Genomic DNA, 9,610 nt, shown 5'->3' on the forward strand with positions numbered 1-9,610 from the left:
GGTTATGGCTTCGTGGTTCAAAGTCAAAATCCCTTAAATTGTGGTTAACTGGAAAGAAAAGTAACATTTCCATTTGGATATGTTTGGAAATAGAATTCCTCATCAAAATAACTATGAGTAAGAATTAGCTAGAATTGACGATCTAGTAAATACAAAATGCAATTAGAACAAAATTGAAAGACGTGAAAACTAGGTACATTTTAGTATCTTTCTCATTAAACACAACATTTACCAGGAATCCAGGTTTCCTTCAGAAGAATAGAACTAATTAAACTTAGCCCTAACTTGGAATTAGATCCCTCTAGAGTTAGTTATGGCCTTGGGATCTTAGCCAGTTGTCAAAATCCAGATAGCCTTCTGTTAAGTGCCTCATATTCCCCAGTGAATGGCTGAATGAATAAACATTTACTGAGTGCTTACTGTGTGCCACATACTGTGAATATAAATGTGAAAGAAAGACAGTCCTGCCCACAAGGAGCTTACATTCTAATGGAAGAGACAACATGGGAGAGTCAGGGAGGGAAATTTTGGTTCATAAAGTCACAGGGGTGGTGAGTGGGACCATAGAAGCACAATAACAGAATTGATATGATCATATTTATGATTCCAGTACTGCAGAGAGTTAGGGGAAGGAGAGAGGGAGGATAAAGTTGAAAGGACATTCTCATGGTGACAAGGCAGTTTGTGAGTCTGTGGGGGAAATGTCTGGAAATTAGGGAGTGAAATAAAGAATGACTCAAATTTTCCAGAGATAATGGAGAGTGAGAGTGGATGAATTATTTGTCATGGGCCTTCTCATTCAGCCAGAAGGGCTTACTTATTACCTAGCTACTCATTTGCTCCACCTCCTAGCATGATGAAGAAATTCCACACGGCAGCTAAAAGAGATAGAGGTACCCCATGCCTACAATCATTTGGGCCAGTGCGATGTTGGTCTACCCGGATAGCCTCATGGAAACTTGATATGAACAATAGGAAGAACTACTCTTTTCCAGAGTATTCATATGGGATGTGGTAGAGAGCCTCTGGAGGCTAGTCAAATCTGATAATCATTGCCTGCTCCTGGCAATGCACACAGGGACAAATGCTGTGATCCAAGGGAAACCTCAAAATTTCTGGGGGTTATGAAGTCTTAGGAAAGAAAGTAAAGATTTTAGGGGCACAGATGGCATTTCTATTAGTATTAATGACTGGATTTTTGTGGTATAGCTTAAAATATTAGAATTTTGGGTTACCGATGAGCATATCTGATGAGGGCATATTTGTGAAGATCCTTGTGGCTCTTAATTGTAAAGTTGAATAGAGCTCTAAAGTAAAAATGGAAGGAAGATGGAGAAAACTCTCCATGCCTGTTGGCTAAGCCAGATATTATGCAGAAAACAGATTTACTGTTTAGAAACTACTTCTGGTGCTCCCAAATCTTTTCCTTGATTAGTTGCCTTACCATGATAACTCATATATGTATGTATGCATGTATCCTTCTATATATACATATATGTACGTACGTATATATATATATATATACATATATATATATTATATGTATATATATATATATATATATATATATAAAATACACATATATGTACATGGCTTTAAAGCTTACAAAGTACTTTGTTCACAACAGAGTTGTGATGTATGAAATGCTAAATTTTTATTCCCAAATTGAAGAGAAAGGAGCAGGACCTTACTGAGAAAAAGTGAATGGCAAAAGTCACATAGTTAACAAATAGCAGAGCTGGGATTGGATCCCAGATCACTCTCCTCCTTAGTCCACTTACCATGTTTCTGTATCGACATGCCTTTTCTCCAATACTGGGCTATAACTGGGTCAAACTCATGGACATAGAACATTTTACATTTCTGCCACAGAGTTGTGAAGCATTCTCACCATGGAAACACATGTCTTTATTGGACAGGGACACATGCCAGACTGTGCTTTGGGTATTCACTACCCAACTTTTGTTTTTCTCATAAACATAAAAAGTAATATTCAAGGACTTTATGCTTGCAGAATTAGACACCCACACCAAGGGACGTCATTCCTGGCATTTATTTGTGTGCCAATAAATCTTGAAAACAATTAATATCTAATTACTTTGCTGAAGGTATCTCATTAAACATCATTTTAAAATACCTCTGTCTTTTTTATCTTTGATTTATAATTAGGTACACAGCTATTGCTTAACCTCAGTAGACTTCATGGCAATACAACTGAACTTGGTTTAGAGAACTGGATTTCTCATTAAAGAGTAGCTAAGGGAGTGGTTAATTGGTTTAAACTGGATTTTTCAGGTACCATCTTGTGCAGCCCTCTCCCTTAAGGTAGGATTATACTTGGAGTCTTTAAGGCTGATGGTTAAAGTTGACCCTAGAGTCCAGGGCAAAAAAATCAAGATATTAACTCGCATTTATAACTTGCCTTCTCTATATGACCCTATGAGGTAGGTAGTATAGCCCCAGTGTCCCTATTTTACAGATAAAGAAACTGAAATTCAGAGAGTGGAAGTAATTTGCTTACAATCAGGGTTTGTACCTACCTTTGTTTCCTGATCCTAAACCCAAAATGTACTCAATTATATTTTTCTATCTCTTCAGCAAATGGAAGTAGTCACATTTGTCTCCAGGTTTATGGATGGGAAAGGGGGGGATGGAGGGGAAGGAACCAAACTTATATACATAGACTTAATAAGAGAAAGTATAGGAGAGGAAAACGTAGCACAGTAAATGAGTGCTAAAACAGACCTGAAGTTCCTCTGTCTCTCTCTCTGTCTCTCTGTCTCTCTCTCTGTCTCTGTCTCTCTATTTCTGCATCTCTGTGTGTGTCTCTCTCTCTGTTTCTCACATTTCTCTTTTTCATGTCTATTTCTAAGCTATCATCTACATTTATATCTATACTTACTCTTAGAACTACATCTATATCTGTATCAATACCTACAGATATAACTATATATGCTCATAATCTGTAAACCTACACAATCCTACACATTATCACCAAGAATGAATTATTTCTTCCTCTCTCCCTATTCTTGTTATCAGGCCTGCTTTGGGAAGATTGAGGGAGTACATCTTCACCTTTTCTTACCAGTTAGTGTCCCATAACCTTTGAGATCTTTTGCAGTTGGCTTATAGGATGCTTTCAATAAGATTGCCATTTTCTTTCTTAAAAATATGCACATACATGAGGATAAATGCTTCATCCTCTCTCGTATGTGTACGTATGTGCGCGCACACACACACACCTATTATATTGATCTCTTTTCTTTTTTATACTGCCTACATTTCCAAATACATTCCCCCAATGCCTATAACAATAAATTTTTAAAAAGAAGAGGAAAAAGAAAAAAAAAGCAGTCTTACAAAACTAACCAACACATCAGCTGAGTCTGACAGGATATACTGTGTTCCTCCATTATCGTCCCCCCTTCCCAATAAAGGGAGGTAGATACGTCTTCTCATCCTACCGGGACACATATAGAGTAAACAAAACTAAAATGAACAGAGACGGTTTGGGTGAAATTTGTGTCAATTGTAAATATGCAAATATATACAGATAGCTGTTATAAAATGAGAATTTACCCTTTCATGCTAACCCTCTGTCATACATGCAAAAACATACTCCAGTAGTGAAAGATTTCATTAGACTGTTTCTCATCAAAATACGAGTTCCACCAAGAGCATTGGGTTTGAAATCAGAGAGTTGAGTGGGAATATTATTTAGTCCCTGTGTGACTCAGTTTCTTCCTCTGCAAATAAAATATTTTAGCAGGGAGTTGAAATCAAATCTAGTCAGACAGCATATGATTGACTTCAATGACACTCTCATGCCACATATATAAGAAGCTGCAAAATCATATCATTTTTGCCTCTACAACATTTCTCACACAAGTCTTCTCACTTCTCACATAACTATATTATAGTTCAGCACCTGTTTTCTTCACCCAATCTTCAATGTTTGATAGATAAAGTAGATAAAGAGCTGGGCCTGGAGTCAGGTAGACCTGAATTCAAATCCAGCCTGTGACACTTACTAGCTGTGTGACCCTGGGTAACCTCTGTCTGCCTCAGTTTCCTCATCTATAAAATAGAGAGAATAATAGCACCTACCTCCCAGATAGGTGAGGATCAAATGAGATAACATTCATAATGTGTGTAGCACAGTGCTTGACACACCTTCTACCTTCCAGCCTACTTACCTATGTGTAATATGGGCTGTGGTTGACTTTGTTTTCCTGTGACAGCTTTCTAGTAGGGCTTTGCATGCCCACAGTGGTAAATCAAGGAAGCTTCTGCTGTTCGTTAGGGAAGTTCCAGCATTTCACAATCTTGTGGAACCTAGCTCTCGATCAATGCTTACTCCCTTTACTTCTGAAAAGCCGGGGGCTAGGTTTTTCTCCCTTCCTCAACCCCCCAGAGGGTGGGGCATTGGGGAGGTGGCACAGTTCAGAGAGTCACAGAGCAGAGAGAGGCTCTTTCTCAAAACCAAGGTCGCAGGAGGAGCTCACCAATGGGACACAGAGCCTCGGGGGGTAGAGGGATATTCCAGGGTGAGAGTTTTTCTAAGGTGAAAAGGCAGTTGAGGCATGATAGAAAAGTCTGAGAGACAGAGGTGGAGCTGGTAGAGGAGTGACATTTTGAACACTATACTTCTTAATATACTCTAAGATAGAATTAATATTGGACTTTGTCACACTATGGAATCACAGAGAACTTGTATAGGATGTGGAATTCCTCTCCCCTTTTCAGCTCCTTTATTTTTCTTCCACTGGAATGTAAGCTTCTTGAAGACAGGGACCATCTTTTTGCTTGTAGGTATGAACATATACATACACATATATAAAGTCATGTGTATATATATATGTATATATATATATATATATATATATCTTTTTGCTAGTGTGTGTATATATATATATATATATATATATGACTGTCTTTTTGCTTATATAAATATAAATATATGACTATCTTTCATTTTGCTTTTATATATAAAAACATGACTCACTTTTTGCTTGTATATATATGTATAAATATGTATATATGACTTTCTTTTTGCTTGTATATATAAATATATATGACTTTTGCTTATATATAAATGATTATCTTTTTACTTGTATACATATGAATACATGACTATCTTTTTACATAATAGTCTGTCTTTTTGCATAGTGTGTATTATCTATCCATCTACACACACATGGGAATACACACATACACACACACACATATGTCCAGGGCTTAGTATAGTACTGGGCACATAGTAAGCACTTAATAAATGCTTATTGACTTGTTTTAGAAGGCTTCTGAGGTCCCTTTTCAGCTCTTTGATTCTATGATTATACTCCAGCTTAAATACTTATGCGTGTATCCAGCCTAATTTCATGTCATGCTCTGATGGTCCAGGGCCACTTTCATGGCAACTTATCATCTTGAAGTTTCTTAGAACACTTGATCTGGACGTTTTCTTTGTCCCAATCACCTTCTACCTTCTGGTCTACTTACCTATGTATAATATGGGCTGTGATTGACTTTGTTTTCTGGTGACAACTCTCTAGAGGGGCTTTGTGTGCCCATAGTAGTAAATCAAGGGAGCTTCTGCTTTTCGTTAGGGAAGTTCCAGCATTTCAGAATCATGTGGTGCCCAGTGCTTTGATAGGAATTGCATCAGGCAGGTGCAGACTTGGAAAAGAAAGAGGGCATGATTTATACAAGAAATGGAATTGAGAAATGGAGGCTGCACAGAAGGAAGATTTAGGTATGTTTTTGAGCACTGGTGAGTATAATCAGATTGTATTAGCCTGTTGTTAGAAGCCTTGGTCCACCGAGCAGGACATGCTGAGGCTGCAGTCACACTTTGAGGATGACCACTAAAAGGTTTGACTCCATGTGGAGGGAGTGGGCACCACAGAGCTGAAGCCCAGGTGCGTACACCCTGCTGGGGTTATATTAGCTTTCCCTGCTGCGTACTGAGAACATGCTGAAAGCAGTCAGGGGAAACACTGACAGTTTTCTCAATCCATCAATGTATGGGCTAAAGGATAGTTTCCCTGTCCTTATGCCAGTAGAATCCTCCCTGTGGGGTTTCTTCTCCATCTGTCACAGGGGTATAGAAGATGATATCCATTTGTTTATGAATAATTAGAAACATTCTATTACTCGACTTCCTCTTATTATTACCATTGCTCCTTTAGTATGAATTTAAGGCTTTTGTTGTGGGATTGGTATCTCTTATATGGCCTGCAACTAAAAAACATGTTGTAAAGATGGAGGTTTGAACTGTGAACTGTGATGTCTTTTGCCCAAGGCAGCTCACACTGGGCCTGGGCATAGGCCTCTCCAAACTTCACTAGACTGTTTATCAGACACATAGTCATTGGCAGTCCTATCCCTGAAGCCCTCCTACCTGGAAGAAACTGATCAAGCTTGCGATTTTCTGTAATAGTCTTTGAGAACCTATGGCCACCCAGTGTCATAGGTTTAAAGCTAAATAATACTATAGAAGTCAGCTAGTCAGTCCTTTATTTTATAGATGAAGAAACCCAGAGGGATTAAATTACTTGCCCAAGAACCTCTAAAGCCATAGTTTTCAGAGATTTCCAGGAGCCCAGTACAGCATGTCATTTTTTACCTCTGCCCACTCCTCAATTTATTTTAAACTCACTGAGGACAGCCATTATCTAGGTTCCATCTTTGTATCTCCAGTTCTTATCAGTATCCAGTATAGTAAACACTTAGTGGATATTTGTTGAATTAACTGGAATATTCATGATGCATATAAGATAGTACAGAATTCCCTCTCTTCTTACTGGCTTCTGTATTCCTTGCTGCTGTGTTCTTTGGAGATTGGAGCCAAGATTTCAATTTCCACCAATACACCAATGCTATTATAATCAGCATTACCCTTTCCAAAGGATCAGATATGAACTTAAATCTGCCTCTCTACGATTGCAATCCCTGCCTTAATTGCTGTTCTTCTCCCCCCTGGAGCTAAGCAGAGTAAGTCTAATCCTCCTTCACAAGACACCAGTTCAAGAACTTCAAGGCAATTATCCTGCCTATTCAATCAAAGAAACATTTTTAGAACATTTTAAGATTTTTATTGAGAGCTTCTTGGAAAAATGAGGATTATCAGCCCTTAGACAAGCCCAAACACTATTAATTTGTTGTAAGGACATGTTGGAAACATCCAATGGTGAAGCAGTAGATTCTATAGCTGGCGCTCCAACATACCACCTCACAGCCCAAAGTCAAAGGCATCAGGATTATTTTGAAAGTAGAGGTCAAAGAAACAACATCAGTGAGGAGAGCTTCACCTGTGGGGCCTTTCTTCATGGTGGTGACCCATAGTTTCAGGGCAGGGGTGCGGTCCACATGGTCAGATATTTCATATGATTCCAACCATTCAAGCCAGAGCCAGATGAGGTAATTAATCATAGATACAGAGTTTCCACCAAGGCAAGTTGTCTTCTGCAGGGTAAGAACCATCTCCAGTTTGCTTAGTTCTTTACAGAGTTCTGCTTTCTGAGTGGTACAGTCTTCCCCATTTTCTTCTGCTGTAAGAACATCCTTAGACAAAGATGGTATCTTAGAAAAGAATTCCAAAATCATCTTTTGTAAAGCTTTCTCATATGGATCTTCTGGAAACAGCTTCTTTCCTGGATAAACTTCATCTAGGTATTCACAAGTGATAGAAGATTCGTGTATCAGCTGACTGGTCTCCAGGATTGGTGCTAGACCAAGGGGGTGTTTCTTAAAGAACCATTCAGACTCGTTTTTCTGGTTAATATTGCTAACCTCATGCTTGATTCCTTTGGCCTTCAGGATGAGCCAGGCCTTCTTGGTGAAGGGGAAGAATCTCATGCTGTACACCCAGATGACTCCCAGTCGGACAGGGCCTGAGTGCTGCTTTTTCCCAGGCTCTGGTTGGATTTACCAGACATCCCGTCTCCAGGTGCCTGCAACTGCTGCTGCTGCCCAAGAAACATTTATTAAATATTCATTATATTCAAGGCCCTGTGCTAGGTTCTTATGGATGTAGGAAGACAAAATCCTAACAATGTATGCCTTCAAGGAGCTTTCGCATCTCCTTCCACCTATCACTCCTCTCCTCATCAAGCTAAGTAGCCAGTTCGCTTCAACCACTCCTGCATTAAAAGTCTGTGCCTGAGGCCCTCCTACCGGGAAGAAACTGACCTAGTGATTTTCTGTAATAGCCTTTGAGAATTTATGGCTACCCAGCGTCACAGGTTTAAGGCTTTTCTAGCTTTATCTAGCTTAGACCATAGGGGTCATCTAGTCCAATCCTTTATTTTACAGATGAGGAAACAGAGGGATTAAATTACTGACCAAAGTGGATACAAGTAGTAAGTAACAGAACCATAATTCAGCTGGCTGGATGTTTAAGTCAAATCTAGATCCTCTAACTGAAATCTCATATTTCTTCCAGACTATTATATTTCTTCTGCATCATGACAAGGCACGGAGGAAGACTTTAGTGGAAAATGAAGCTACACATGTGAGTAGATTAGAGGATAACGTAAGACAGGTCCTGTATAATCAGAATCCAGATTTCCTGGTTTAGCCTCTGAGCAATGTAAAAGTTTGGAAGGGCCCTGTGTCTTACCAAAAGTGATTGGAGTTAACACTGCCCTCCCCCTTCCTATGGCTCACTGTTTTAAGATGGGGCAGAAGCATCTAGGGAAGGTCAGGCCACAGCAAAAGAGGTTTCCAAATTGGAGGAAGGAATCTGGAGCTGTGGAAATTATGGAGAATAGCAGAAAGAGAAACCAAGCAGGGACCAGGTCTGACAAGAGCAAGCAACTCAACAAGATGATATGGGCAAAGGAAGGACCAGAATAGAAGAGGCAAGAGATGGGAACCAGGATACAACCATGAATCATAGTCTATCACGATAGAGAGAGTTATCACACAACATAGTCTCCTTGTTGAAGAGATGGCGTATGTTGGCTCCCTTTTCTTTAATGCAATGGATTATGTTAGCCTTAGAGTTGGGAAGACTTGACTGTAGCTGTTTTCAGTTGTGTCCAACTCTTCATTACCTCATTTTTTTTTTTTGGCAAAGCTATTGGAGTGGTTTGCCATTTCCTTTTCTGTCTCATTTTACAGATGAGGAATTGAGGCAAACAAATGACTTGCTGAGGGTCACACAGCTAGTAAATGTCTAAGGCCAGATCTGAACTCAGGAAAATGAGTTTTCCTGACTCCAGACCCAGCACTCTATCCACTGAACCACCTACTTACCTGACTTAGACAATAACTAGACCTTAGGTAAACTTTTTAGCTTCGGTTTCCTCATTTTTAAGATAGAAATAATAACACACCTACCCCACAAATTGTTGTGAAGATCAAATAAGATAGCATATGTAAAAAAGCTTTGCAAACCTTAAGGTATGATATAAATGCTACTATGTCAAAGGCAACATCATGCTGGAACAATCTAGGAACAGTAGATAATTTATATTGAGTGTGTAGAGCCCCTGAATATCAGCTACTGGCTTGTGTTTCACCAGACAGAGCATAGTTTCTGAGTGTGTTGGCTTTGGTCCTAGAAGGTGGTTGTCTCTTGTAATGGGCAGATCACTGGTGCCAT

The 9,610-nt window shown here is 39.3% G+C and overlaps 1 pseudogene; it reads right to left on the reverse strand.

Moving 5' to 3' along the window:
* Nucleotides 1-7,234: 7,234 nt before the first annotated feature.
* Nucleotides 7,235-7,940, reverse strand: LOC110216060 (glutathione S-transferase omega-1 pseudogene; annotated as a pseudogene).
* Nucleotides 7,941-9,610: the final 1,670 nt, after the last annotated feature.

Source organism: Phascolarctos cinereus, unplaced genomic scaffold, assembly GCF_003287225.1.
Source record: "Phascolarctos cinereus isolate Bilbo 61053 unplaced genomic scaffold, phaCin_HiC Scaffold_4;HRSCAF=312, whole genome shotgun sequence".
NCBI classification, from domain to species: domain Eukaryota; kingdom Metazoa; phylum Chordata; class Mammalia; order Diprotodontia; family Phascolarctidae; genus Phascolarctos; species Phascolarctos cinereus.